Consider the following 26,199-nt stretch of genomic DNA (forward strand, 5'->3'; position numbering starts at 1 on the left):
AAACACCTTCCAACCGAATGTTCACGTGTTTGGAAAGGTAGGAGAGTGGTAAGGTACTGTTTTCTATCAGTTTGCAAGCTGTGCACACTATCCCTGTATTGTGCAGCTTCATTCTCACCTTTCCGTAGCTACTGGTTTCTCCGGCTTTCGAAGGCGAAGAAGCGGCTTCTTCGCGCAAAGGCGATTGTGCCGGTCACAGTGCACTCCAGTGCGGCGGCTTCTGCCGAAATGTGCCCGGGACCGGCGGTTTGCTCCGGGGAGCTGCGTATCTTTCGTCTTTAGCGTCTTTTGGGGTCTACATCATTGCAAAAATCCTTTCCACTATGTCTGGCACGGAGAAACTGTGCCAGCATAGAAAACATCTCCCATCGTGTTTTACATGTTGCAGAGAAGTCTGCAGAGTGTTTTGCAAGAAGAAAAACAAAGTTGTCCAAAACACCTTCCAACCGAATGTTCATGTGTTTGGAAAAGGTAGGAGAGTGGTAAGGTACTGTTTTCTATCAGTTTGTAAGCTGCGCACACCATCCAGTGTTCTGCAGCTTCATTCTTCACCTTTCCAAAGCAGCCGCTCTCTCCGGCCCCCGGAGAAGAAGAGGCGGCTTCTTCGCGCAAAGGCGATTTTGCCGGTCACAGTGCACTCCAGTGCGGCGGCTTCTGCCGAAATGTGCCCGGGACCGGCGCTTAGCTCCGGGGACATCCGTACCTTCTTCTTTCGGGACTTTTGTCGTCTACATCATTGCAAAAAACTTTTCCACTATGTCTGGCAAGGAGAAACTGTGCCAGCACAGAAAACATCCTCCATGGTGTTTGACATGTTGCAGAGAGGTTTGCTGAGTGTTTTGCAAGATGAAAAAGAAAGTTGTCCAAAACACCTTCCAATCGAATGTTCATGTGTTTGGAAAAGGTAGGAGAGTGGTAAGGTACTGTTTTCTATCAGTTTGCAAGCTGTGCACACTATCCCTGTATTGTGCTGCTTCATTCTCACCTTTCCGAAGCTACTGGTTTCTCCGGCTTTCGAAGGCGAAGAAGCGGCTTCTTCGAGCAAAGGCGATTGTGCCGGTCACAGTGCACTCCAGTGCGGCGGCTTCTGCCGAAATGTGCCCGGGACCGGCGCTTAGCTCCGGGGACATCCGTACCTTCTTCTTTCGGGACTTTTGTCGTCTACATCATTGCAAAAAACTTTTCCACTATGTCTGGCAAGGAGAAACTGTGCCAGCACAGAAAACATCCTCCATGGTGTTTGACATGTTGCAGAGAGGTTTGCTGAGTGTTTTGCAAGATGAAAAAGAAAGTTGTCCAAAACACCTTCCAATCGAATGTTCATGTGTTTGGAAAAGGTAGGAGAGTGGTAAGGTACTGTTTTCTATCAGTTTGCAAGCTGTGCACACTATCCCTGTATTGTGCTGCTTCATTCTCACCTTTCCGTAGCTACTGGTTTCTCCGGCTTTCGAAGGCGAAGAAGCGGCTTCTTCGAGCAAAGGCGATTGTGCCGGTCACAGTGCACTCCAGTGCGGCGGCTTCTGCCGAAATGTGCCCGGGACCGGCGGTTTGCTCCGGGGAGCTGCGTATCTTTCGTCTTTAGCGTCTTTTGTGGTCTACATCATTGGAAAAACTTTTCCACTATGTCAGGCAAGGTGAAACTGTGCCTGCACAGAAAACATCTCCCATCGTGTTTTACATGTTGCAGAGAGGTTTGCAGAGTGTTTTGCAAGAAGAAAAACAAAGTTGTCCAAAACACCTTCCAACCGAATGTTCACGTGTTCGGAAAAGGTAGGAGAGTGGTAAGGTACTGTTTTCTATCAGTTTGCAAGCTGCGCACAAAATTCTAGTGATGTGCAGCTTCATTCTCACCTTTCCGAAGCAGCCGCACTCTCCAGCTGCCGGAGGCGATGAAGCGGCTTCTTCGCGCAAAGGCGATTGTGCCGGTCACAATGCACTCCAGTGCGGCGGCATCTGCCGCAATGTGCCCGGGACCGGCGCTTAGCTCCGGGGAGCTGCGTATCTTTCGTCTTTAGCGTCTTTTGTGGTCTACATCATTGGAAAAACTTTTACACTATGTCAGGCAAGGTGAAACTGTGCCTGCACAGAAAACATCTCCCATCGTGTTTTACATGTTGCAGAGAGGTTTGCAGAGTGTTTTGCAAGAAGAAAAACAAAGTTGTCCAAAACACCTTCCAACCGAATGTTCATGTGTTTGGAACGGTAGGAGAGTGGTAAGGTACTGTCTTCTATCGGTTTGCAAGCTGCGCACACTATCCCAGTGTTGTGCAGCTTCATTCTTCACCTTTCCGAAGCAGCCGCACTCTCCAGCTGACGGAGACGAAGAAGCGGCTTCTTCGCGCAAAGGCGATTGTGCCGGTCACAATACACTCCAGTGCGGCGGCTTCTGCCGCAATGTGCCCGGGACCGGCGCTTAGCTCCGGGGAGCTCCGTATCCTTCGTCTCTAGCGTCTTTTGTGGTCTACATCACTGCAAAAAACTTTTCCACTATGTCAGGCAAGGAGAAACTGTGCTTGCACAGAAAACATCCTCCATGGTGTTTGACATGTTGCAGAGAGGTTTGCTGAGTGTTTTGCAAGATGAAAAAGAAAGTTGTCCAAAACACCTTCCAATCGAATGTTCATGTGTTCGGAAAAGGTAGGAGAGTGGTAAGGTACTGTTTTCTATCAGTTTGCAAGCTGCGCACACTATCCCTGTATTGTGCAGCTTCATTCTCACCTTTCCGAAGCTACTGGTTTCTCCGGCTTTCGAAGGCGAAGAAGCGGCTTCTTCGCTCAAAGGCGATTGTGCCGGTCACAGTGCACTCCAGTGCGGCGGCTTCTGCCGAAATGTGCCCGGGACCGGCGGTTTGCTCCGGGGAGCTGCGTATCTTTCGTCTTTAGCGTCTTTTGGGGTCTACATCATTGCAAAAATCCTTTCCACTATGTCTGGCACGGAGAAACTGTGCCAGCATAGAAAACATCTCCCATCCTGTTTTACATGTTGCAGAGAAGTCTGCAGAGTGTTTTGCAAGAAGAATAATAAAGTTGTCCAAAACACCTTCCAACCGAATATTCATGTGTTTGGAAAAGGTAGGAAAGTGGTAAGGTACTGTTTTCTATCAGTTTGCAAGCTGCGCACACTATCCCAGTGTTGTTCAGCTTCATTCTTCACCTTCCGAAAGCAGCCGCTCTCACCGGCCCCCGGAGTCGAAGAGGCGGCTTCTCCGCGCAAAGGCGATTGTGCCGGTCACAATGCACTCCAGTGCGGCGGCTTCTGCCGAAATGTGCCCGGGACCGGCGGTTTGCTCCGGGGAGCTGCGTATCTTTCGTCTTTAGCGTCTTTTGTGGTCTACATCATTGGAAAAACTTTTCCACTATGTCAGGCAAGGTGAAACTGTGCCTGCACAGAAAACATCTCCCATCGTGTTTTACATGTTGCAGAGAGGTTTGCAGAGTGTTTTGCAAGAAGAAAAACAAAGTTGTCCAAAACACCTTCCAACCGAATGTTCACGTGTTTGGAAAGGTAGGAGAGTTGTAAGGTACTGTCTTCTATCAGTTTGCAAGCTGCGCACACTATCCCAGTGTTGTGCAGCTTCATTCTTCACCTTTCCGAAGTAGCCGCTCTCTCCGGCTCGCGGAGACGAAGAAGCGGCTTCTTCGCGCAAAGGCGATTGTGCCGGTCACAGTGCACTCCAGTGCGGCGGCTTCTGCCGAAATGTGCCCGGGACCAGCGCTTAGCTCCGGGGAGCTGCGTATCTTTCGTCTTTAGCGTCTTTTGTGGTCTACATCATTGGAAAAACTTTTCCACTATGTCTGGCAAGGAGATACTGTGCCTGCACAGAAAACATCTCCCATCCTGTTTTACATGTTGCAGAGAGGTTTGCAGAGTGTTTTGCAAGAAGAAAAACAAAGTTGTCCAAAACACCTTCCAACCGAATGTTCACGTGTTCGGAAAAGGTAGGAGAGTGGTAAGGTACTGTTTTCTATCAGTTTGCAAGCTGCGCACACAATTCTAGTGATGTGCAGCTTCATTCTCACCTTTCCGAAGCAGCCGCACTCTCCAGCTGCCGGAGGCGATGAAGCGGCTTCTTCGCGCAAAGGCGATTGTGCCGGTCACAATGCACTCCAGGGCGGCGGCTTCTGCCGCAATGTGCCCGGGACCGGCGCTTAGCTCCGGGGAGCTGCGTATCTTTCGTCTTTAGCGTCTTTTGTGGTCTACATCATTGGAAAAACTTTTACACTATGTCAGGCAAGGTGAAACTGTGCCTGCACAGAAAACATCTCCCATCGTGTTTTACATGTTGCAGAGAGGTTTGCAGAGTGTTTTGCAAGAAGAAAAACAAAGTTGTCCAAAACACCTTCCAACCGAATGTTCACGTGTTTGGAACGGTAGGAGAGTGGTAAGGTACTGTCTTCTATCGGTTTGCAAGCTGCGCACACTATCCCAGTGTTGTGCAGCTTCATTCTTCACCTTTCCGAAGCAGCCGCACTCTCCAGCTGACGGAGACGAAGAAGCGGCTGCTTCGCGCAAAGGCGATTGTGCCGGTCACAATGCACTCCAGGGCGGCGGCTTCTGCCGCAATGTGCCCGGGACTGGCGCTTAGCTCCGGGGAGCTCCGTATCCTTCGTCTTTAGCGTCTTTTGTGGTCTACATCATTGCAGAAAGGTTTTTCACTATGTCAGGCAAGGTGAAACTGTGCCTGCACAGAAAACATCTCCCATCGTGTTTTACATGTTGCAGAGAGGTTTGCAGAGTGTTTTGCAAGAAGAAAAACAAAGTTGTCCAAAACACCTTCCAACCGAATGTTCACGTGTTTGGAAAGGTAGGAGGGTGGTAAGGTACTGTCTTCTATCAGTTTGCAAGCTGCGCACACTATCCCAGTGTTGTGCAGCTTCATTCTTCACCTTTCCGAAGTAGCCGCACTCTCCAGCTGACGGAGACGAAGAAGCGGCTTCTTCGCGCAAAGGCGATTGTGCCGGTCACAATACACTCCAGTGCGGCGGCTTCTGCCGCAATGCCCCGGGACCGGCGCTTAGCTCCGGGGAGCTCCGTATCCTTCGTCTCTAGCGTCTTTTGTGGTCTACATCACTGCAAAAAACTTTTCCACTATGTCAGGCAAGGAGAAACTGTGCTTGCACAGAAAACATCCTCCATGGTGTTTGACATGTTGCAGAGAGGTTTGCTGAGTGTTTTCCAAGATGAAAAAGAAAGTTGTCCAAAACACCTTCCAATCGAATGTTCATGTGTTCGGAAAAGGTAGGAGAGTGGTAAGGTACTGTTTTCTATCAGTTTGCAAGCTGCGCACACTATCCCTGTATTGTGCAGCTTCATTCTCACCTTTCCGAAGCTACTGGTTTCTCCGGCTTTCGAAGGCGATGAAGCGGCTTCTTCGCTCAAAGGCGATTGTGCCGGTCACAGTGCACTCCAGTGCGGCGGCTTCTGCCGAAATGTGCCCGGGACCGGCGGTTTGCTCCGGGGAGCTGCGTATCTTTCGTCTTTAGCGTCTTTTGGGGTCTACATCATTGCAAAAATCCTTTCCACTATGTCTGGCACGGAGAAACTGTGCCAGCATAGAAAACATCTCCCATCCTGTTTTACATGTTGCAGAGAAGTCTGCAGAGTGTTTTGCAAGAAGAATAATAAAGTTGTCCAAAACACCTTCCAACCGAATATTCATGTGTTTGGAAAAGGTAGGAAAGTGGTAAGGTACTGTTTTCTATCAGTTTGCAAGCTGCGCACACTATCCCAGTGTTGTTCAGCTTCATTCTTCACCTTCCGAAAGCAGCCGCTCTCACCGGCCCCCGGAGTCGAAGAGGCGGCTTCTCCGCGCAAAGGCGATTGTGCCGGTCACAATGCACTCCAGTGCGGCGGCTTCTGCCGAAATGTGCCCGGGACCGGCGGTTTGCTCCGGGGAGCTGCGTATCTTTCGTCTTTAGCGTCTTTTGTGGTCTACATCATTGGAAAAACTTTTCCACTATGTCAGGCAAGGTGAAACTGTGCCTGCACAGAAAACATCTCCCATCGTGTTTTACATGTTGCAGAGAGGTTTGCAGAGTGTTTTGCAAGAAGAAAAACAAAGTTGTCCAAAACACCTTCCAACCGAATGTTCACGTGTTTGGAAAGGTAGGAGAGTTGTAAGGTACTGTCTTCTATCAGTTTGCAAGCTGCGCACACTATCCCAGTGTTGTGCAGCTTCATTCTTCACCTTTCCGAAGTAGCCGCTCTCTCCGGCTCGCGGAGACGAAGAAGCGGCTTCTTCGCGCAAAGGCGATTGTGCCGGTCACAGTGCACTCCAGTGCGGCGGCTTCTGCCGAAATGTGCCCGGGACCAGCGCTTAGCTCCGGGGAGCTGCGTATCTTTCGTCTTTAGCGTCTTTTGTGGTCTACATCATTGGAAAAACTTTTCCACTATGTCTGGCAAGGAGATACTGTGCCTGCACAGAAAACATCTCCCATCGTGTTTTACATGTTGCAGAGAGGTTTGCAGAGTGTTTTGCAAGAAGAAAAACAAAGTTGTCCAAAACACCTTCCAACCGAATGTTCACGTGTTCGGAAAAGGTAGGAGAGTGGTAAGGTACTGTTTTCTATCAGTTTGCAAGCTGCGCACACAATTCTAGTGATGTGCAGCTTCATTCTCACCTTTCCGAAGCAGCCGCACTCTCCAGCTGCCGGAGGCGATGAAGCGGCTTCTTCGCGCAAAGGCGATTGTGCCGGTCACAATGCACTCCAGTGCGGCGGCTTCTGCCGAAATGTGCCCGGGACCGGCGGTTTGCTCCGGGGAGCTGCGTATCTTTCGTCTTTAGCGTCTTTTGTGGTCTACATCATTGGAAAAACTTTTCCACTATGTCAGGCAAGGTGAAACTGTGCCTGCACAGAAAACATCTCCCATCGTGTTTTACATGTTGCAGAGAGGTTTGCAGAGTGTTTTGCAAGAAGAAAAACAAAGTTGTCCAAAACACCTTCCAACCGAATGTTCACGTGTTCGGAAAAGGTAGGAGAGTGGTAAGGTACTGTTTTCTATCAGTTTGCAAGCTGCGCACAAAATTCTAGTGATGTGCAGCTTCATTCTCACCTTTCCGAAGCAGCCGCACTCTCCAGCTGCCGGAGGCGATGAAGCGGCTTCTTCGCGCAAAGGCGATTGTGCCGGTCACAATGCACTCCAGTGCGGCGGCATCTGCCGCAATGTGCCCGGGACCGGCGCTTAGCTCCGGGGAGCTGCGTATCTTTCGTCTTTAGCGTCTTTTGTGGTCTACATCATTGGAAAAACTTTTACACTATGTCAGGCAAGGTGAAACTGTGCCTGCACAGAAAACATCTCCCATCGTGTTTTACATGTTGCAGAGAGGTTTGCAGAGTGTTTTGCAAGAAGAAAAACAAAGTTGTCCAAAACACCTTCCAACCGAATGTTCATGTGTTTGGAACGGTAGGAGAGTGGTAAGGTACTGTCTTCTATCGGTTTGCAAGCTGCGCACACTATCCCAGTGTTGTGCAGCTTCATTCTTCACCTTTCCGAAGCAGCCGCACTCTCCAGCTGACGGAGACGAAGAAGCGGCTTCTTCGCGCAAAGGCGATTGTGCCGGTCACAATACACTCCAGTGCGGCGGCTTCTGCCGCAATGTGCCCGGGACCGGCGCTTAGCTCCGGGGAGCTCCGTATCCTTCGTCTCTAGCGTCTTTTGTGGTCTACATCACTGCAAAAAACTTTTCCACTATGTCAGGCAAGGAGAAACTGTGCTTGCACAGAAAACATCCTCCATGGTGTTTGACATGTTGCAGAGAGGTTTGCTGAGTGTTTTGCAAGATGAAAAAGAAAGTTGTCCAAAACACCTTCCAATCGAATGTTCATGTGTTCGGAAAAGGTAGGAGAGTGGTAAGGTACTGTTTTCTATCAGTTTGCAAGCTGCGCACACTATCCCTGTATTGTGCAGCTTCATTCTCACCTTTCCGAAGCTACTGGTTTCTCCGGCTTTCGAAGGCGAAGAAGCGGCTTCTTCGCTCAAAGGCGATTGTGCCGGTCACAGTGCACTCCAGTGCGGCGGCTTCTGCCGAAATGTGCCCGGGACCGGCGGTTTGCTCCGGGGAGCTGCGTATCTTTCGTCTTTAGCGTCTTTTGGGGTCTACATCATTGCAAAAATCCTTTCCACTATGTCTGGCACGGAGAAACTGTGCCAGCATAGAAAACATCTCCCATCCTGTTTTACATGTTGCAGAGAAGTCTGCAGAGTGTTTTGCAAGAAGAATAATAAAGTTGTCCAAAACACCTTCCAACCGAATATTCATGTGTTTGGAAAAGGTAGGAAAGTGGTAAGGTACTGTTTTCTATCAGTTTGCAAGCTGCGCACACTATCCCAGTGTTGTTCAGCTTCATTCTTCACCTTCCGAAAGCAGCCGCTCTCACCGGCCCCCGGAGTCGAAGAGGCGGCTTCTCCGCGCAAAGGCGATTGTGCCGGTCACAATGCACTCCAGTGCGGCGGCTTCTGCCGAAATGTGCCCGGGACCGGCGGTTTGCTCCGGGGAGCTGCGTATCTTTCGTCTTTAGCGTCTTTTGTGGTCTACATCATTGGAAAAACTTTTCCACTATGTCAGGCAAGGTGAAACTGTGCCTGCACAGAAAACATCTCCCATCGTGTTTTACATGTTGCAGAGAGGTTTGCGGAGTGTTTTGCAAGAAGAAAAACAAAGTTGTCCAAAACACCTTCCAACCGAATGTTCACGTGTTTGGAAAGGTAGGAGAGTTGTAAGGTACTGTCTTCTATCAGTTTGCAAGCTGCGCACACTATCCCAGTGTTGTGCAGCTTCATTCTTCACCTTTCCGAAGTAGCCGCTCTCTCCGGCTCGCGGAGACGAAGAAGCGGCTTCTTCGCGCAAAGGCGATTGTGCCGGTCACAGTGCACTCCAGTGCGGCGGCTTCTGCCGAAATGTGCCCGGGACCAGCGCTTAGCTCCGGGGAGCTGCGTATCTTTCGTCTTTAGCGTCTTTTGTGGTCTACATCATTGGAAAAACTTTTCCACTATGTCTGGCAAGGAGATACTGTGCCTGCACAGAAAACATCTCCCATCGTGTTTTACATGTTGCAGAGAGGTTTGCAGAGTGTTTTGCAAGAAGAAAAACAAAGTTGTCCAAAACACCTTCCAACCGAATGTTCACGTGTTCGGAAAAGGTAGGAGAGTGGTAAGGTACTGTTTTCTATCAGTTTGCAAGCTGCGCACACAATTCTAGTGATGTGCAGCTTCATTCTCACCTTTCCGAAGCAGCCGCACTCTCCAGCTGCCGGAGGCGATGAAGCGGCTTCTTCGCGCAAAGGCGATTGTGCCGGTCACAATGCACTCCAGGGCGGCGGCTTCTGCCGCAATGTGCCCGGGACCGGCGCTTAGCTCCGGGGAGCTGCGTATCTTTCGTCTTTAGCGTCTTTTGTGGTCTACATCATTGGAAAAACTTTTACACTATGTCAGGCAAGGTGAAACTGTGCCTGCACAGAAAACATCTCCCATCGTGTTTTACATGTTGCAGAGAGGTTTGCAGAGTGTTTTGCAAGAAGAAAAACAAAGTTGTCCAAAACACCTTCCAACCGAATGTTCACGTGTTTGGAACGGTAGGAGAGTGGTAAGGTACTGTCTTCTATCGGTTTGCAAGCTGCGCACACTATCCCAGTGTTGTGCAGCTTCATTCTTCACCTTTCCGAAGCAGCCGCACTCTCCAGCTGACGGAGACGAAGAAGCGGCTGCTTCGCGCAAAGGCGATTGTGCCGGTCACAATGCACTCCAGGGCGGCGGCTTCTGCCGCAATGTGCCCGGGACTGGCGCTTAGCTCCGGGGAGCTCCGTATCCTTCGTCTTTAGCGTCTTTTGTGGTCTACATCATTGCAGAAAGGTTTTTCACTATGTCAGGCAAGGTGAAACTGTGCCTGCACAGAAAACATCTCCCATCGTGTTTTACATGTTGCAGAGAGGTTTGCAGAGTGTTTTGCAAGAAGAAAAACAAAGTTGTCCAAAACACCTTCCAACCGAATGTTCACGTGTTTGGAAAGGTAGGAGGGTGGTAAGGTACTGTCTTCTATCAGTTTGCAAGCTGCGCACACTATCCCAGTGTTGTGCAGCTTCATTCTTCACCTTTCCGAAGTAGCCGCACTCTCCAGCTGACGGAGACGAAGAAGCGGCTTCTTCGCGCAAAGGCGATTGTGCCGGTCACAATACACTCCAGTGCGGCGGCTTCTGCCGCAATGTGCCCGGGACCGGCGCTTAGCTCCGGGGAGCTCCGTATCCTTCGTCTCTAGCGTCTTTTGTGGTCTACATCACTGCAAAAAACTTTTCCACTATGTCAGGCAAGGAGAAACTGTGCCTGCACAGAAAACATCTCCCATCGTGTTTTACATGTTGCAGAGAGGTTTGCAGAGTGTTTTGCAAGAAGAAAAACAAAGTTGTCCAAAACACCTTCCAATCGAATGTTCATGTGTTCGGAAAAGGTAGGAGAGTGGTAAGGTACTGTTTTCTATCAGTTTGCAAGCTGTGCACACTATCCCTGTATTGTGCAGCTTCATTCTCACCTTTCCGAAGCTACTGGTTTCTCCGGCTTTCGAAGGCGAAGAAGCGGCTTCTTCGCGCAAAGGCGATTGTGCCGGTCACAGTGCACTCCAGTGCGGCGGCTTCTGCCGAAATGTGCCCGGGACCGGCGGTTTGCTCCGGGGAGCTGCGTATCTTTCGTCTTTAGCGTCTTTTGGGGTCTACATCATTGCAAAAATCCTTTCCACTATGTCTGGCACGGAGAAACTGTGCCAGCATAGAAAACATCTCCCATCCTGTTTTACATGTTGCAGAGAAGTCTGCAGAGTGTTTTGCAAGAAGAATAATAAAGTTGTCCAAAACACCTTCCAACCGAATATTCATGTGTTTGGAAAAGGTAGGAAAGTGGTAAGGTACTGTTTTCTAACAGTTTGCAAGCTGCGCACACTATCCCAGTGTTGTTCAGCTTCATTCTTCACCTTCCGAAAGCAGCCGCTCTCACCGGCCCCCGGAGTCGAAGAGGCGGCTTCTCCGCGCAAAGGCGATTGTGCCGGTCACAATGCACTCCAGTGCGGCGGCTTCTGCCGAAATGTGCCCGGGACCGGCGGTTTGCTCCGGGGAGCTGCGTATCTTTCGTCTTTAGCGTCTTTTGTGGTCTACATCATTGGAAAAACTTTTCCACTATGTCTGGCAAGGAGAAACTGTGCCTGCACAGAAAACATCTCCCATCGTGTTTTACATGTTGCAGAGAGGTTTGCAGAGTGTTTTGCAAGAAGAAAAACAAAGTTGTCCAAAACACCTTCCAACCGAATGTTCACGTGTTTGGAAAGGTAGGAGAGTGGTAAGGTACTGTTTTCTATCAGTTTGCAAGCTGTGCACACTATCCCTGTATTGTGCAGCTTCATTCTCACCTTTCCGTAGCTACTGGTTTCTCCGGCTTTTGAAGGCGAAGAAGCGGCTTCTTCGCGCAAAGGCGATTGTGCCGGTCACAGTGCACTCCAGTGCGGCGGCTTCTGCCGAAATGTGCCCGGGACCGGCGGTTTGCTCCGGGGAGCTGCGTATCTTTCGTCTTTAGCGTCTTTTGGGGTCTACATCATTGCAAAAATCCTTTCCACTATGTCTGGCAAGGAGAAACTGTGCCAGCATAGAAAACATCTCCCATCGTGTTTTACATATTGCAGGGAAGTCTGCAGAGAGTTTTGCAAGAAGAAAAACAAAGTTGTCCAAAACACCTTCCAACCGAATGTTCATGTGTTTGGAAAAGGTAGGAGAGTGGTAAGGTACTGTTTTCTATCAGTTTGCAAGCTCCGCACACCATCCAGTGTTCTGCAGCTTCATTCTTCACCTTTCCAAAGCAGCCGCTCTCTCCGGCCCCCGGAGAAGAAGAGGCGGCTTCTTCGCGCAAAGGCGATTTTGCCGGTCACAGTGCACTCCAGTGCGGCGGCTTCTGCCGAAATGTGCCCGGGACCGGCGCTTAGCTCCGGGGACATCCGTACCTTCTTCTTTCGGGACTTTTGTCGTCTACATCATTGCAAAAAACTTTTCCACTATGTCTGGCAAGGAGAAACTGTGCCAGCACAGAAAACATCCTCCATGGTGTTTGACATGTTGCAGAGAGGTTTGCTGAGTGTTTTGCAAGATGAAAAAGAAAGTTGTCCAAAACACCTTCCAATCGAATGTTCATGTGTTTGGAAAAGGTAGGAGAGTGGTAAGGTACTGTTTTCTATCAGTTTGCAAGCTGTGCACACTATCCCTGTATTGTGCTGCTTCATTCTCACCTTTCCGTAGCTACTGGTTTCTCCGGCTTTCGAAGGCGAAGAAGCGGCTTCTTCGAGCAAAGGCGATTGTGCCGGTCACAGTGCACTCCAGTGCGGCGGCTTCTGCCGAAATGTGCCCGGGACCGGCGCTTAGCTCCGGGGACATCCGTACCTTCTTCTTTCGGGACTTTTGTCGTCTACATCATTGCAAAAAACTTTTCCACTATGTCTGGCAAGGAGAAACTGTGCCAGCACAGAAAACATCCTCCATGGTGTTTGACATGTTGCAGAGAGGTTTGCTGAGTGTTTTGCAAGATGAAAAAGAAAGTTGTCCAAAACACCTTCCAATCGAATGTTCATGTGTTTGGAAAAGGTAGGAGAGTGGTAAGGTACTGTTTTCTATCAGTTTGCAAGCTGTGCACACTATCCCTGTATTGTGCTGCTTCATTCTCACCTTTCCGTAGCTACTGGTTTCTCCGGCTTTCGAAGGCGAAGAAGCGGCTTCTTCGAGCAAAGGCGATTGTGCCGGTCACAGTGCACTCCAGTGCGGCGGCTTCTGCCGAAATGTGCCCGGGACCGGCGCTTAGCTCCGGGGAGCTGCGTATCTTTCGTCTTTAGCGTCTTTTGGGGTCTACATCATTGCAAAAATCCTTTCCACTATGTCTGGCACGGAGAAACTGTGCCAGCATAGAAAACATCTCCCATCCTGTTTTACATGTTGCAGAGAAGTCTGCAGAGTGTTTTGCAAGAAGAATAATAAAGTTGTCCAAAACACCTTCCAACCGAATATTCATGTGTTTGGAAAAGGTAGGAAAGTGGTAAGGTACTGTTTTCTATCAGTTTGCAAGCTGCGCACACTATCCCAGTGTTGTTCAGCTTCATTCTTCACCTTCCGAAAGCAGCCGCTCTCACCGGCCCCCGGAGTCGAAGAGGCGGCTTCTCCGCGCAAAGGCGATTGTGCCGGTCACAATGCACTCCAGTGCGGCGGCTTCTGCCGAAATGTGCCCGGGACCGGCGCTTAGCTCCGGGGACATCCGTACCTTCTTCTTTCGGGACTTTTGTCGTCTACATCATTGCAAAAAACTTTTCCACTATGTCTGGCAAGGAGAAACTGTGCCAGCACAGAAAACATCCTCCATGGTGTTTGACATGTTGCAGAGAGGTTTGCTGAGTGTTTTGCAAGATGAAAAAGAAAGTTGTCCAAAACACCTTCCAATCGAATGTTCATGTGTTTGGAAAAGGTAGGAGAGTGGTAAGGTACTGTTTTCTATCAGTTTGCAAGCTGTGCACACTATCCCTGTATTGTGCTGCTTCATTCTCACCTTTCCGTAGCTACTGGTTTCTCCGGCTTTCGAAGGCGAAGAAGCGGCTTCTTCGAGCAAAGGCGATTGTGCCGGTCACAGTGCACTCCAGTGCGGCGGCTTCTGCCGAAATGTGCCCGGGACCGGCGCTTAGCTCCGGGGAGCTGCGTATCTTTCGTCTTTAGCGTCTTTTGGGGTCTACATCATTGCAAAAATCCTTTCCACTATGTCTGGCACGGAGAAACAGTGCCAGCATAGAAAACATCTCCCATCCTGTTTTACATGTTGCAGAGAAGTCTGCAGAGTGTTTTGCAAGAAGAATAATAAAGTTGTCCAAAACACCTTCCAACCGAATATTCATGTGTTTGGAAAAGGTAGGAAAGTGGTAAGGTACTGTTTTCTAACAGTTTGCAAGCTGCGCACACTATCCCAGTGTTGTTCAGCTTCATTCTTCACCTTCCGAAAGCAGCCGCTCTCACCGGCCCCCGGAGTCGAAGAGGCGGCTTCTCCGCGCAAAGGCGATTGTGCCGGTCACAATGCACTCCAGTGCGGCGGCTTCTGCCGAAATGTGCCCGGGACCGGCGGTTTGCTCCGGGGAGCTGCGTATCTTTCGTCTTTAGCGTCTTTTGTGGTCTACATCATTGGAAAAACTTTTCCACTATGTCAGGCAAGGTGAAACTGTGCCTGCACAGAAAACATCTCCCATCGTGTTTTACATGTTGCAGAGAGGTTTGCAGAGTGTTTTGCAAGACGAAAAACAAAGTTGTCCAAAACACCTTCCAACCGAATGTTCACGTGTTTGGAAAGGTAGGAGAGTGTAAGGTACTGTCTTCTATCAGTTTGCAAGCTGCGCACACTATCCCAGTGTTGTGCAGCTTCATTCTTCACCTTTCCGAAGTAGCCGCTCTCTCCGGCTCGCGGAGACGAAGAAGCGGCTTCTTCGCGCAAAGGCGATTTTGCCGGTCACAGTGCACTCCAGTGCGGCGGCTTCTGCCGCAATGTGCCCGGGACCAGCGCTTAGCTCCGGGGAGCTGCGTATCTTTCGTCTTTAGCGTCTTTTGGGGTCTACATCATTGGAAAAACTTTTCCACTATGTCTGGCAAGGAGATACTGTGCCTGCACAGAAAACATCTCCCATCGTGTTTTACATGTTGCAGAGAGGTTTGCAGAGTGTTTTGCAAGAAGAAAAACAAAGTTGTCCAAAACACCTTCCAACCGAATGTTCACGTGTTCGGAAAAGGTAGGAGAGTGGTAAGGTACTGTTTTCTATCAGTTTGCAAGCTGCGCACACAATTCTAGTGATGTGCAGCTTCATTCTCACCTTTCCGAAGCAGCCGCACTCTCCAGCTGCCGGAGGCGATGAAGCGGCTTCTTCGCGCAAAGGCAATTGTGCCGGTCACAATGCACTCCAGTGCGGCGGCTTCTGCCGCAATGTGCCCGGGACCGGCGCTTAGCTCCGGGGAGCTGCGTATCTTTCGTCTTTAGCGTCTTTTGTGGTCTACATCATTGGAAAAACTTTTACACTATGTCAGGCAAGGTGAAACTGTGCCTGCACAGAAAACATCTCCCATCGTGTTTTACATGTTGCAGAGAGGTTTGCAGAGTGTTTTGCAAGAAGAAAAACAAAGTTGTCCAAAACACCTTCCAACCGAATGTTCACTTGTTTGGAACGGTAGGAGAGTGGTAAGGTACTGTCTTCTATCGGTTTGCAAGCTGCGCACACTATCCCAGTGTTGTGCAGCTTCATTCTTCACCTTTCCGAAGCAGCCGCACTCTCCAGCTGACGGAGGCGAAGAAGCGGCTGCTTCGCGCAAAGGCGATTGTGCCGGTCACAATGCACTCCAGGGCGGCGGCTTCTGCCGCAATGTGCCCGGGACCGGCGCTTAGCTCCGGGGAGCTCCGTATCCTTCGTCTTTAGCGTCTTTTGTGGTCTACATCATTGCAGAAAGGTTTTTCACTATGTCAGGCAAGGTGAAACTGTGCCTGCACAGAAAACATCTCCCATCGTGTTTTACATGTTGCAGAGAGGTTTGCAGAGTGTTTTGCAAGAAGAAAAACAAAGTTGTCCAAAACACCTTCCAACCGAATGTTCACGTGTTTGGAAAGGTAGGAGAGTTGTAAGGTACTGTCTTCTATCAGTTTGCAAGCTGCGCACACTATCCCAGTGTTGTGCAGCTTCATTCTTCACCTTTCCAAAGCAGCCGCTCTCTCCGGCTCGCGGAGACGAAGAGGCGGCTTCTTCGCGCAAAGGCGATTGTGCCGGTCACAGTGCACTCCAGTGCGGCGGCTTCTGCCGAAATGTGCCCGGGACCAGCGCTTAGCTCCGGGGAGCTGCGTATCGTTCGTCTTTAGCGTCTTTTGGGGTCTACATCATTGGAAAAACTTTTCCACTATGTCTGGCAAGGAGAAACTGTGCCAGCACAGAAAACATCCTCCATGGTGTTTGACATGTTGCAGAGAGGTTTGCTGAGTGTTTTGCAAGATGAAAAAGAAAGTTGTCCAAAACACCTTCCAATCGAATGTTCATGTGTTTGGAAAAGGTAGGAGAGTGGTAAGGTACTGTTTTCTATCAGTTTGCAAGCTGTGCACACTATCCCTGTATTGTGCTGCTTCATTCTCACCTTTCCGTAGCTACTGGTTTCTCCGGCTTTCGAAGGCGAAGAAGCGGCTTCTTCGAGCAAAGGCGATTGTGCCGGTCACAGTGCACTCCAGTGCGGCGGCTTCTGCCGAAATGTGCCCGGGACCGGCGCTTAGCTCCGGGGAGCTGCGTATCTTTCGTCTTTAGCGTCTTTTGGGGTCTACATCATTGCAAAAATCCTTTCCACTATGTCTGGCACGGAGAAACTGTGCCAGCATAGAAAACATCTCCCATCCTGTTTTACATGTTGCAGAGAAGTCTGCAGAGTGTTTTGCAAGAAGAATAATAAAGTTGTCCAAAACACCTTCCAACCGAATATTCATGTGTTTGGAAAAGGTAGGAAAGTGGTAAGGTACTGTTTTCTAACAGTTTGCAAGCTGCGCACACTATCCCAGTGTTGTTCAGCTTCATTCTTCACCTTCCGAAAGCAGCCGCTCTCACCGGCCCCCGGAGTCGAAGAGGCGGCTTCTCCGCGCAAAGGCGATTGTGCCGGTCACAATGCACTCCAGTGCGGCGGCTTCTGCCGAAATGTGCCCGGGACCGGCGCTTAGCTCCGGGGACATCCGTACCTTCTTCTTTCGGGACTTTTGTCGTCTACATCATTGCAAAAAACTTTTCCACTATGTCTGGCAAGGAGAAACTGTGCCAGCACAGAAAACATCCTCCATGGTGTTTGACATGTTGCAGAGAGGTTTGCTGAGTGTTTTGCAAGATGAAAAAGAAAGTTGTCCAAAACACCTTCCAATCGAATGTTCATGTGTTTGGAAAAGGTAGGAGAGTGGTAAGGTACTGTTTTCTATCAGTTTGCAAGCTGTGCACACTATCCCTGTTGTGCTGCTTCAGTCTCACCTTTCCGTAGCTACTGGTTTCTCCGGCTTTCGAAGGCGAAGAAGCGGCTTCTTCGAGCAAAGGCGATTGTGCCGGTCACAGTGCACTCCAGTGCGGCGGCTTCTGCCGAAATGTGCCCGGGACCGGCGCTTAGCTCCGGGGACATCCTTACCTTCTTCTTTCGGGACTTTTGTCGTCTACATCATTGCAAAAAACTTTTCCACTATGTCTGGCAAGGAGAAACTGTGCCAGCACAGAAAACATCCTCCATGGTGTTTGACATGTTGCAGAGAGGTTTGCTGAGTGTTTTGCAAGATGAAAAAGAAAGTTGTCCAAAACACCTTCCAATCGAATGTTCATGTGTTTGGAAAAGGTAGGAGAGTGGTAAGGTACTGTTTTCTATCAGTTTGCAAGCTGTGCACACTATCCCTGTATTGTGCTGCTTCATTCTCACCTTTCCGTAGCTACTGGTTTCTCCGGCTTTCGAAGGCGAAGAAGCGGCTTCTTCGAGCAAAGGCGATTGTGCCGGTCACAGTGCACTCCAGTGCGGCGGCTTCTGCCGAAATGTGCCCGGGACCGGCGGTTTGCTCCGGGGAGCTGCGTATCTTTCGTCTTTAGCGTCTTTTGGGGTCTACATCATTGGAAAAACTTTTCCACTATGTCTGGCAAGGAGATACTGTGCCTGCACAGAAAACATCTCCCATCGTGTTTTACATGTTGCAGAGAGGTTTGCAGAGTGTTTTGCAAGAAGAAAAACAAAGTTGTCCAAAACACCTTCCAACCGAATGTTCACGTGTTCGGAAAAGGTAGGAGAGTGGTAAGGTACTGTTTTCTATCAGTTTGCAAGCTGCGCACACAATTCTAGTGATGTGCAGCTTCATTCTCACCTTTCCGAAGCAGCCGCACTCTCCAGCTGCCGGAGGCGATGAAGCGGCTTCTTCGCGCAAAGGCAATTGTGCCGGTCACAATGCACTCCAGTGCGGCGGCTTCTGCCGCAATGTGCCCGGGACCGGCGCTTAGCTCCGGGGAGCTCCGTATCCTTCGTCTTTAGCGTCTTTTGTGGTCTACATCATTGCAGAAAGGTTTTTCACTATGTCAGGCAAGGTGAAACTGTGCCTGCACAGAAAACATCTCCCATCGTGTTTTACATGTTGCAGAGAGGTTTGCAGAGTGTTTTGCAAGAAGAAAAACAAAGTTGTCCAAAACACCTTCCAACCGAATGTTCACGTGTTTGGAAAGGTAGGAGAGTTGTAAGGTACTGTCTTCTATCAGTTTGCAAGCTGCGCACACTATCCCAGTGTTGTGCAGCTTCATTCTTCACCTTTCCAAAGCAGCCGCTCTCTCCGGCTCGCGGAGACGAAGAGGCGGCTTCTTCGCGCAAAGGCGATTGTGCCGGTCACAGTGCACTCCAGTGCGGCGGCTTCTGCCGAAATGTGCCCGGGACCAGCGCTTAGCTCCGGGGAGCTGCGTATCTTTCGTCTTTAGCGTCTTTTGGGGTCTACATCATTGGAAAAACTTTTCCACTATGTCAGGCAAGGAGAAACTGTGCCTGCACAGAAAACATCTCCCATCGTGTTTTACATGTTGCAGAGAGGTTTGCAGAGTGTTTTGCAAGAAGAAAAACAAAGTTGTCCAAAACACCTTCCAACCGAATGTTCACGTGTTTGGAAAGGTAGGAGAGTGGTAAGGTACTGTTTTCTATCAGTTTGCAAGCTGTGCACACTATCCCTGTATTGTGCAGCTTCATTCTCACCTTTCCGAAGCTACTGGTTTCTCCGGCTTTCGAAGGCGCAGAAGCGGCTTCTTCGCGCAAAGGCGATTGTGCCGGTCACAGTGCACTCCAATGCGGCGGCTTCTGCCGAAATGTGCCCGGGACCGGCGGTTTGCTCCGGGGAGCTGCGTATCTTTCGTCTTTAGCGTCTTTTGGGGTCTACATCATTGCAAAAATCCTTTCCACTATGTCTGGCACGGAGAAACTGTGCCAGCATAGAAAACATCTCCCATCGTGTTTTACATGTTGCAGGGAAGTCTGCAGAGTGTTTTGCAAGAAGAAAAACAAAGTTGTCCAAAACACCTTCCAACCGAATATTCATGTGTTTGGAAAAGGTAGGAGAGTGGTAAGGTACTGTTTTCTATCAGTTTGTAAGCTGCGCACACCATCCAGTGTTCTGCAGCTTCATTCTTCACCTTTCCAAAGCAGCCACTCTCTCCGGCCCCCGGAGAAGAAGAGGCGGCTTCTTCGCGCAAAGGCGATTTTGCCGGTCACAGTGCACTCCAGTGCGGCGGCTTCTGCCGAAATGTGCCCGGGACCGGCGCTTAGCTCCGGGGACATCCGTACCTTCTTCTTTCGGGACTTTTGTCGTCTACATCATTGCAAAAAACTTTTCCACTATGTCTGGCAAGGAGAAACTGTGCCAGCACAGAAAACATCCTCCATGGTGTTTGACATGTTGCAGAGAGGTTTGCTGAGTGTTTTGCAAGATGAAAAAGAAAGTTGTCCAAAACACCTTCCAATCGAATGTTCATGTGTTTGGAAAAGGTAGGAGAATGGTAAGGTACTGTTTTCTATCAGTTTGCAAGCTGTGCACACTATCCCTGTATTGTGCTGCTTCATTCTCACCTTTCCGAAGCTACTGGTTTCTCCGGCTTTCGAAGGCGAAGAAGCGGCTTCTTCGAGTAAAGACGATTGTGCCGGTCACAGTGCACTCCAGTGCGGCGGCTTCTGCCGAAATGTGCCCGGGACCGGCGGTTTGCTCCGGGGAGCTGCGTATCTTTCGTCTTTAGCGTCTTTTGGGGTCTACATCATTGCAAAAATCCTTTCCACTATGTCTGGCACGGAGAAACTGTGCCAGCATAGAAAACATCTCCCATCCTGTTTTACATGTTGCAGAGAAGTCTGCAGAGTGTTTTGCAAGAAGAATAATAAAGTTGTCCAAAACACCTTCCAACCGAATATTCATGTGTTTGGAAAAGGTAGGAAAGTGGTAAGGTACTGTTTTCTATCAGTTTGCAAGCTGCGCACACTATCCCAGTGTTGTGCAGCTTCATTCTTCACCTTCCGAAAGCAGCCGCTCTCACCGGCCCCCGGAGTCGATGAAGCGGCTTCTCCGCGCAAAGGCGATTGTGCCGGTCACAATGCATTCCAGTGCGGCGGCTTCTGCCGCAATGTGCCCGGGACCGGCGCTTAGCTCCGGGGAGCTGCGTATCTTTCGTCTTTAGCGTCTTTTGTGGTCTACATCATTGGAAAAACTTTTACACTATGTCAGGCAAGGTGAAACTGTGCCTGCACAGAAAACATCTCCCATCGTGTTTTACATGTTGCAGAGAGGTTTGCAGAGTGTTTTGCAAGAAGAAAAACAAAGTTGTCCAAAACACCTTCCAACCGAATGTTCACGTGTTTGGAAAGGTAGGAGAGTTGTAAGGTACTGTCTTCTATCAGTTTGCAAGCTGCGCACACTATCCCAGTGTTGTGCAGCTTCATTCTTCACCTTTCCGAAGTAGCCGCTCTCTCCGGCTCGCGGAGACGAAGAAGCGGCTTCTTCGCGCAAAGGCGATTGTGCCGGTCACAGTGCACTCCAGTGCGGCGGCTTCTGCCGAAATGTGCCCGGGACCGGCGGTTTGCTCCGGGGAGCTGCGTATCTTTCGTCTTTAGCGTCTTTTGTGGTCTACATCATTGGAAAAACTTTTCCACTATGTCTGGCAAGGAGATACTGTGCCTGCACAGAAAACATCTCCCATCGTGTTTTACATGTTGCAGAGAGGTTTGCAGAGTGTTTTGCAAGAAGAAAAACAAAGTTGTCCAAAACACCTTCCAACCGAATGTTCACGTGTTCGGAAAAGGTAGGAGAGTGGTAAGGTACTGTTTTCTATCAGTTTGCAAGCTGCGCACACAATTCTAGTGATGTGCAGCTTCATTCTCACCTTTCCGAAGCAGCCGCACTCTCCAGCTGACGGAGGCGATGAAGCGGCTTCTTCGCGCAAAGGTGATTGTGCCGGTCACAATGCACTCCAGTGCGGCGGCTTCTGCCGCAATGTGCCCGGGACCGGCGCTTAGCTCCGGGGAGCTGCGTATCTTTCGTCTTTAGCGTCTTTTGTGGTCTACATCATTGCAGAAAGGTTTTTCACTATGTCAGGCAAGGTGAAACTGTGCCTGCACCGAAAACATCTCCCATCGTGTTTTACATGTTGCAGAGAGGTTTGCAGAGTGTTTTGCAAGAAGAAAAACAAAGTTGTCCAAAACACCTTCCAACCGAATGTTCACGTGTTTGGAAAGGTAGGAGGGTGGTAAGGTACTGTCTTCTATCAGTTTGCAAGCTGCGCACACTATCCCAGTGTTGTGCAGCTTCATTCTTCACCTTTCCGAAGTAGCCGCACTCTCCAGCTGACGGAGGCGAAGAAGCGGCTTCTTCGCGCAAAGGCGATTGTGCCGGTCACAATACACTCCAGGGCGGCGGCTTCTGCCGCAATGTGCCCGGGACCGGCGCTTAGCTCCGGGGAGCTCCGTATCCTTCGTCTTTAGCGTCTTTTGTGGTCTACATCATTGCAGAAAGGTTTTTCACTATGTCAGGCAAGGTGAAACTGTGCCTGCACAGAAAACATCTCCCATCGTGTTTTACATGTTGCAGAGAGGTTTGCAGAGTGTTTTGCAAGAAGAAAAACAAAGTTGTCCAAAACACCTTCCAACCGAATGTTCACGTGTTTGGAAAGGTAGGAGAGTGGTAAGGTACTGTCTTCTATCAGTTTGCAAGCTGCGCACACTATCCCAGTGTTGTGCAGCTTCATTCTTCACCTTTCCGAAGTAGCCGCTCTCTCAGGCTCGCAGAGACGAAGAGGCGGCTACTTCGCGCAAAGGCGATTGTGCCGGTCACAGTGCACTCCAGTGCGGCGGCTTCTGCCGAAATGTGCCCGGGACCAGCGCTTAGCTCCGGCGAGCTGCGTATCTTTCGTCTTTAGCGTCTTTTGGGGTCTACATCATTGGAAAAACTTTTCCACTATGTCAGGCAAGGAGAAACTGTGCCTGCACAGAAAACATCTCCCATCGTGTTTTACATGTTGCAGAGAGGTTTGCAGAGTGTTTTGCAAGAAGAAAAACAAAGTTGTCCAAAACACCTTCCAACCGAATGTTCACGTGTTTGGAAAGGTAGGAGAGTTGTAAGGTACTGTTTTCTATCAGTTTGCAAGCTGTGCACACTATCCCAGTGTTGTGCAGCTTCATTCTTCACCTTTCCGAAGTAGCCGCTCTCTCCGGCTCGCGGAGACGAAGAAGCGGCTTCTTCGCGCAAAGGTGATTGTGCCGGTCACAGTGCACTCCAGTGCGGCGGCTTCTGCCGAAATGTGCCCGGGACCGGCGCTTAGCTCCGGGGAGCTCCGTATCCTTCGTCTCTAGCGTCTTTTGTGGTCTACATCACTGCAAAAAACTTTTCCACTATGTCAGGCAAGGAGAAACTGTGCTTGCACAGAAAACATCCTCCATGGTGTTTGACATGTTGCAGAGAGGTTTGCTGAGTGTTTTGCAAGATGAAAAAGAAAGTTGTCCAAAACACCTTCCAATCGAATGTTCATGTGTTCGGAAAAGGTAGGAGAGTGGTAAGGTACTGTTTTCTATCAGTTTGCAAGCTGTGCACACTATCCCTGTATTGTGCAGCTTCATTCTCACCTTTCCGAAGCTACTGGTTTCTCCGGCTTTCGAAGGCGAAGAAGCGGCTTCTTCGCTCAAAGGCGATTGTGCCGGTCACAGTGCACTCCAGTGCGGCGGCTTCTGCCGAAATGTGCCCGGGACCGGCGGTTTGCTCCGGGGAGCTGCGTATCTTTCGTCTTTAGCGTCTTTTGGGGTCTACATCATTGCAAAAATCCTTTCCACTATGTCTGGCACGGAGAAACAGTGCCAGCATAGAAAACATCTCCCATCCTGTTTTACATGTTGCAGAGAAGTCTGCAGAGTGTTTTGCAAGAAGAATAATAAAGTTGTCCAAAACACCTTCCAACCGAATATTCATGTGTTTGGAAAAGGTAGGAAAGTGGTAAGGTACTGTTTTTTATCAGTTTGCAAGCTGCGCACACTATCCCAGTGTTGTGCAGCTTCATTCTTCACCTTCCGAAAGCAGCCGCTCTCACCGGCCCCCGGAGTCGATGAAGCGGCTTCTCCGCGCAAAGGCGATTGTGCCGGTCACAATGCATTCCAGTGCGGCGGCTTCTGCCGCAATGTGCCCGGGACCGGCGCTTAGCTCCGGGGAGCTGCGTATCTTTCGTCTTTAGCGTCTTTTGTGGTCTACATCATTGGAAAAACTTTTCCACTATGTCAGGCAAGGTGAAACTGTGCCTGCACAGAAAACATCTCCCATCGTGTTTTACATGTTGCAGAGAGGTTTGCAGAGTGTTTTGCAAGAAGAAAAACAAAGTTGTCCAAAACACCTTCCAACCGAATGTTCACGTGTTTGGAAAGGTAGGAGAGTTGTAAGGTACTGTCTTCTATCAGTTTGCAAGCTGCGCACACTATCCCAGTGTTGTGCAGCTTCATTCTTCACCTTTCCGAAGTAGCCGCTCTCTCCGGCTCGCGGAGACGAAGAAGCGGCTTCTTCGCGCAAAGGCGATTGTGCCGGTCACAGTGCACTCCAGTGCGGCGGCTTCTGCCGAAATGTGCCCGGGACCGGCGGTTTGCTCCGGGGAGCTGCGTATCTTTCGTCTTTAGCGTCTTTTGTGGTCTACATCATTGGAAAAACTTTTCCACTATGTCTGGCAAGGAGATACTGTGCCTGCACAGAAAACATCTCCCATCGTGTTTTACATGTTGCAGAGAGGTTTGCAGAGTGTTTTGCAAGAAGAAAAACAAAGTTGTCCAAAACACCTTCCAACCGAATGTTCACGTGTTCGGAAAAGGTAGGAGAGTGGTAAGGTACTGTTTTCTATCAGTTTGCAAGCTGCGCACACAATTCTAGTGATGTGCAGCTTCATTCTCACCTTTCCGAAGCAGCCGCACTCTCCAGCTGCCGGAGGCGATGAAGCGGCTTCTTCGCGCAAAGGCGATTGTGCCGGTCACAATGCACTCCAGTGCGGCGGCTTCTGCCGCAATGTGCCCGGGACCGGCGCTTAGCTCCGGGGAGCTGCGTATCTTTCGTCTTTAGCGTCTTTTGTGGTCTACATCATTGCAGAAAGGTTTTTCACTATGTCAGGCAAGGTGAAACTGTGCCTGCACAGAAAACATCTCCCATCGTGTTTTACATGTTGCAGAGAGGTTTGCAGAGTGTTTTGCAAGAAGAAAAACAAAGTTGTCCAAAACACCTTCCAACCGAATGTTCACGTGTTTGGAAAGGTAGGAGGGTGGTAAGGTACTGTTTTCTATCAGTTTGCAAGCTGCGCACACTATCCCAGTGTTGTGCAGCTTCATTCTTCACCTTTCCGAAGTAGCCGCACTCTCCAGCTGACGGAGGCGAAGAAGCGGCTTCTTCGCGCAAAGGCGATTGTGCCGGTCACAATACACTCCAGGGCGGCGGCTTCTGCCGCAATGTGCCCGGGACCGGCGCTTAGCTCCGGGGAGCTCCGTATCCTTCGTCTTTAGCGTCTTTTGTGGTCTACATCATTGCAGAAAGGTTTTTCACTATGTCAGGCAAGGTGAAACTGTGCCTGCACAGAAAACATCTCCCATCGTGTTTTACATGTTGCAGAGAGGTTTGCAGAGTGTTTTGCAAGAAGAAAAACAAAGTTGTCCAAAACACCTTCCAACCGAATGTTCACGTGTTTGGAAAGGTAGGAGAGTGGTAAGGTACTGTCTTCTATCAGTTTGCAAGCTGCGCACACTATCCCAGTGTTGTGCAGCTTCATTCTTCACCTTTCCGAAGTAGCCGCTCTCTCAGGCTCGCAGAGACGAAGAGGCGGCTTCTTCGCGCAAAGGCGATTGTGCCGGTCACAGTGCACTCCAGTGCGGCGGCTTCTGCCGAAATGTGCCCGGGACCAGCGCTTAGCTCCGGCGAGCTGCGTATCTTTCGTCTTTAGCGTCTTTTGGGGTCTACATCATTGGAAAAACTTTTCCACTATGTCAGGCAAGGAGAAACTGTGCCTGCACAGAAAACATCTCCCATCGTGTTTTACATGTTGCAGAGAGGTTTGCAGAGTGTTTTGCAAGAAGAAAAACAAAGTTGTCCAAAACACCTTCCAACCGAATGTTCACGTGTTTGGAAAGGTAGGAGAGTTGTAAGGTACTGTCTTCTATCAGTTTGCAAGCTGTGCACACTATCCCAGTGTTGTGCAGCTTCATTCTTCACCTTTCCGAAGTAGCCGCTCTCTCCGGCTCGCGGAGACGAAGAAGCGGCTTCTTCGCGCAAAGGCGATTGTGCCGGTCACAGTGCACTCCAGTGCGGCGGCTTCTGCCGAAATGTGCCCGGGACCGGCGCTTAGCTCCGGGGAGCTCCGTATCCTTCGTCTCTAGCGTCTTTTGTGGTCTACATCACTGCAAAAAACTTTTCCACTATGTCAGGCAAGGAGAAACTGTGCTTGCACAGAAAACATCCTCCATGGTGTTTGACATGTTGCAGAGAGGTTTGCTGAGTGTTTTGCAAGATGAAAAAGAAAGTTGTCCAAAACACCTTCCAATCGAATGTTCATGTGTTCGGAAAAGGTAGGAGAGTGGTAAGGTACTGTTTTCTATCAGTTTGCAAGCTGTGCACACTATCCCTGTATTGTGCAGCTTCATTCTCACCTTTCCGAAGCTACTGGTTTCTCCGGCTTTCGAAGGCGAAGAAGCGGCTTCTTTGCTCAAAGGCGATTGTGCCGGTCACAGTGCACTCCAGTGCGGCGGCTTCTGCCGAAATGTGCCCGGGACCGGCGGTTTGCTCCGGGGAGCTGCGTATCTTTCGTCTTTAGCGTCTTTTGGGGTCTACATCATTGCAAAAATCCTTTCCACTATGTCTGGCACGGAGAAACTGTGCCAGCATAGAAAACATCTCCCATCCTGTTTTACATGTTGCAGAGAAGTCTGCAGAGTGTTTTGCAAGAAGAATAATAAAGTTGTCCAAAACACCTTCCAACCGAATATTCATGTGTTTGGAAAAGGTAGGAAAGTGGTAAGGTACTGTTTTCTATCAGTTTGCAAGCTGCGCACACTATCCCAGTGTTGTTCAGCTTCATTCTTCACCTTCCGAAAGCAGCCGCTCTCACCGGCCCCCGGAGTCGAAGAGGCGGCTTCTCCGCGCAAAGGCGATTGT

The sequence above is a fragment of the Zonotrichia albicollis genome, chromosome 26 (assembly GCF_047830755.1).
Source record: "Zonotrichia albicollis isolate bZonAlb1 chromosome 26, bZonAlb1.hap1, whole genome shotgun sequence".
Classification (NCBI taxonomy): domain Eukaryota; kingdom Metazoa; phylum Chordata; class Aves; order Passeriformes; family Passerellidae; genus Zonotrichia; species Zonotrichia albicollis.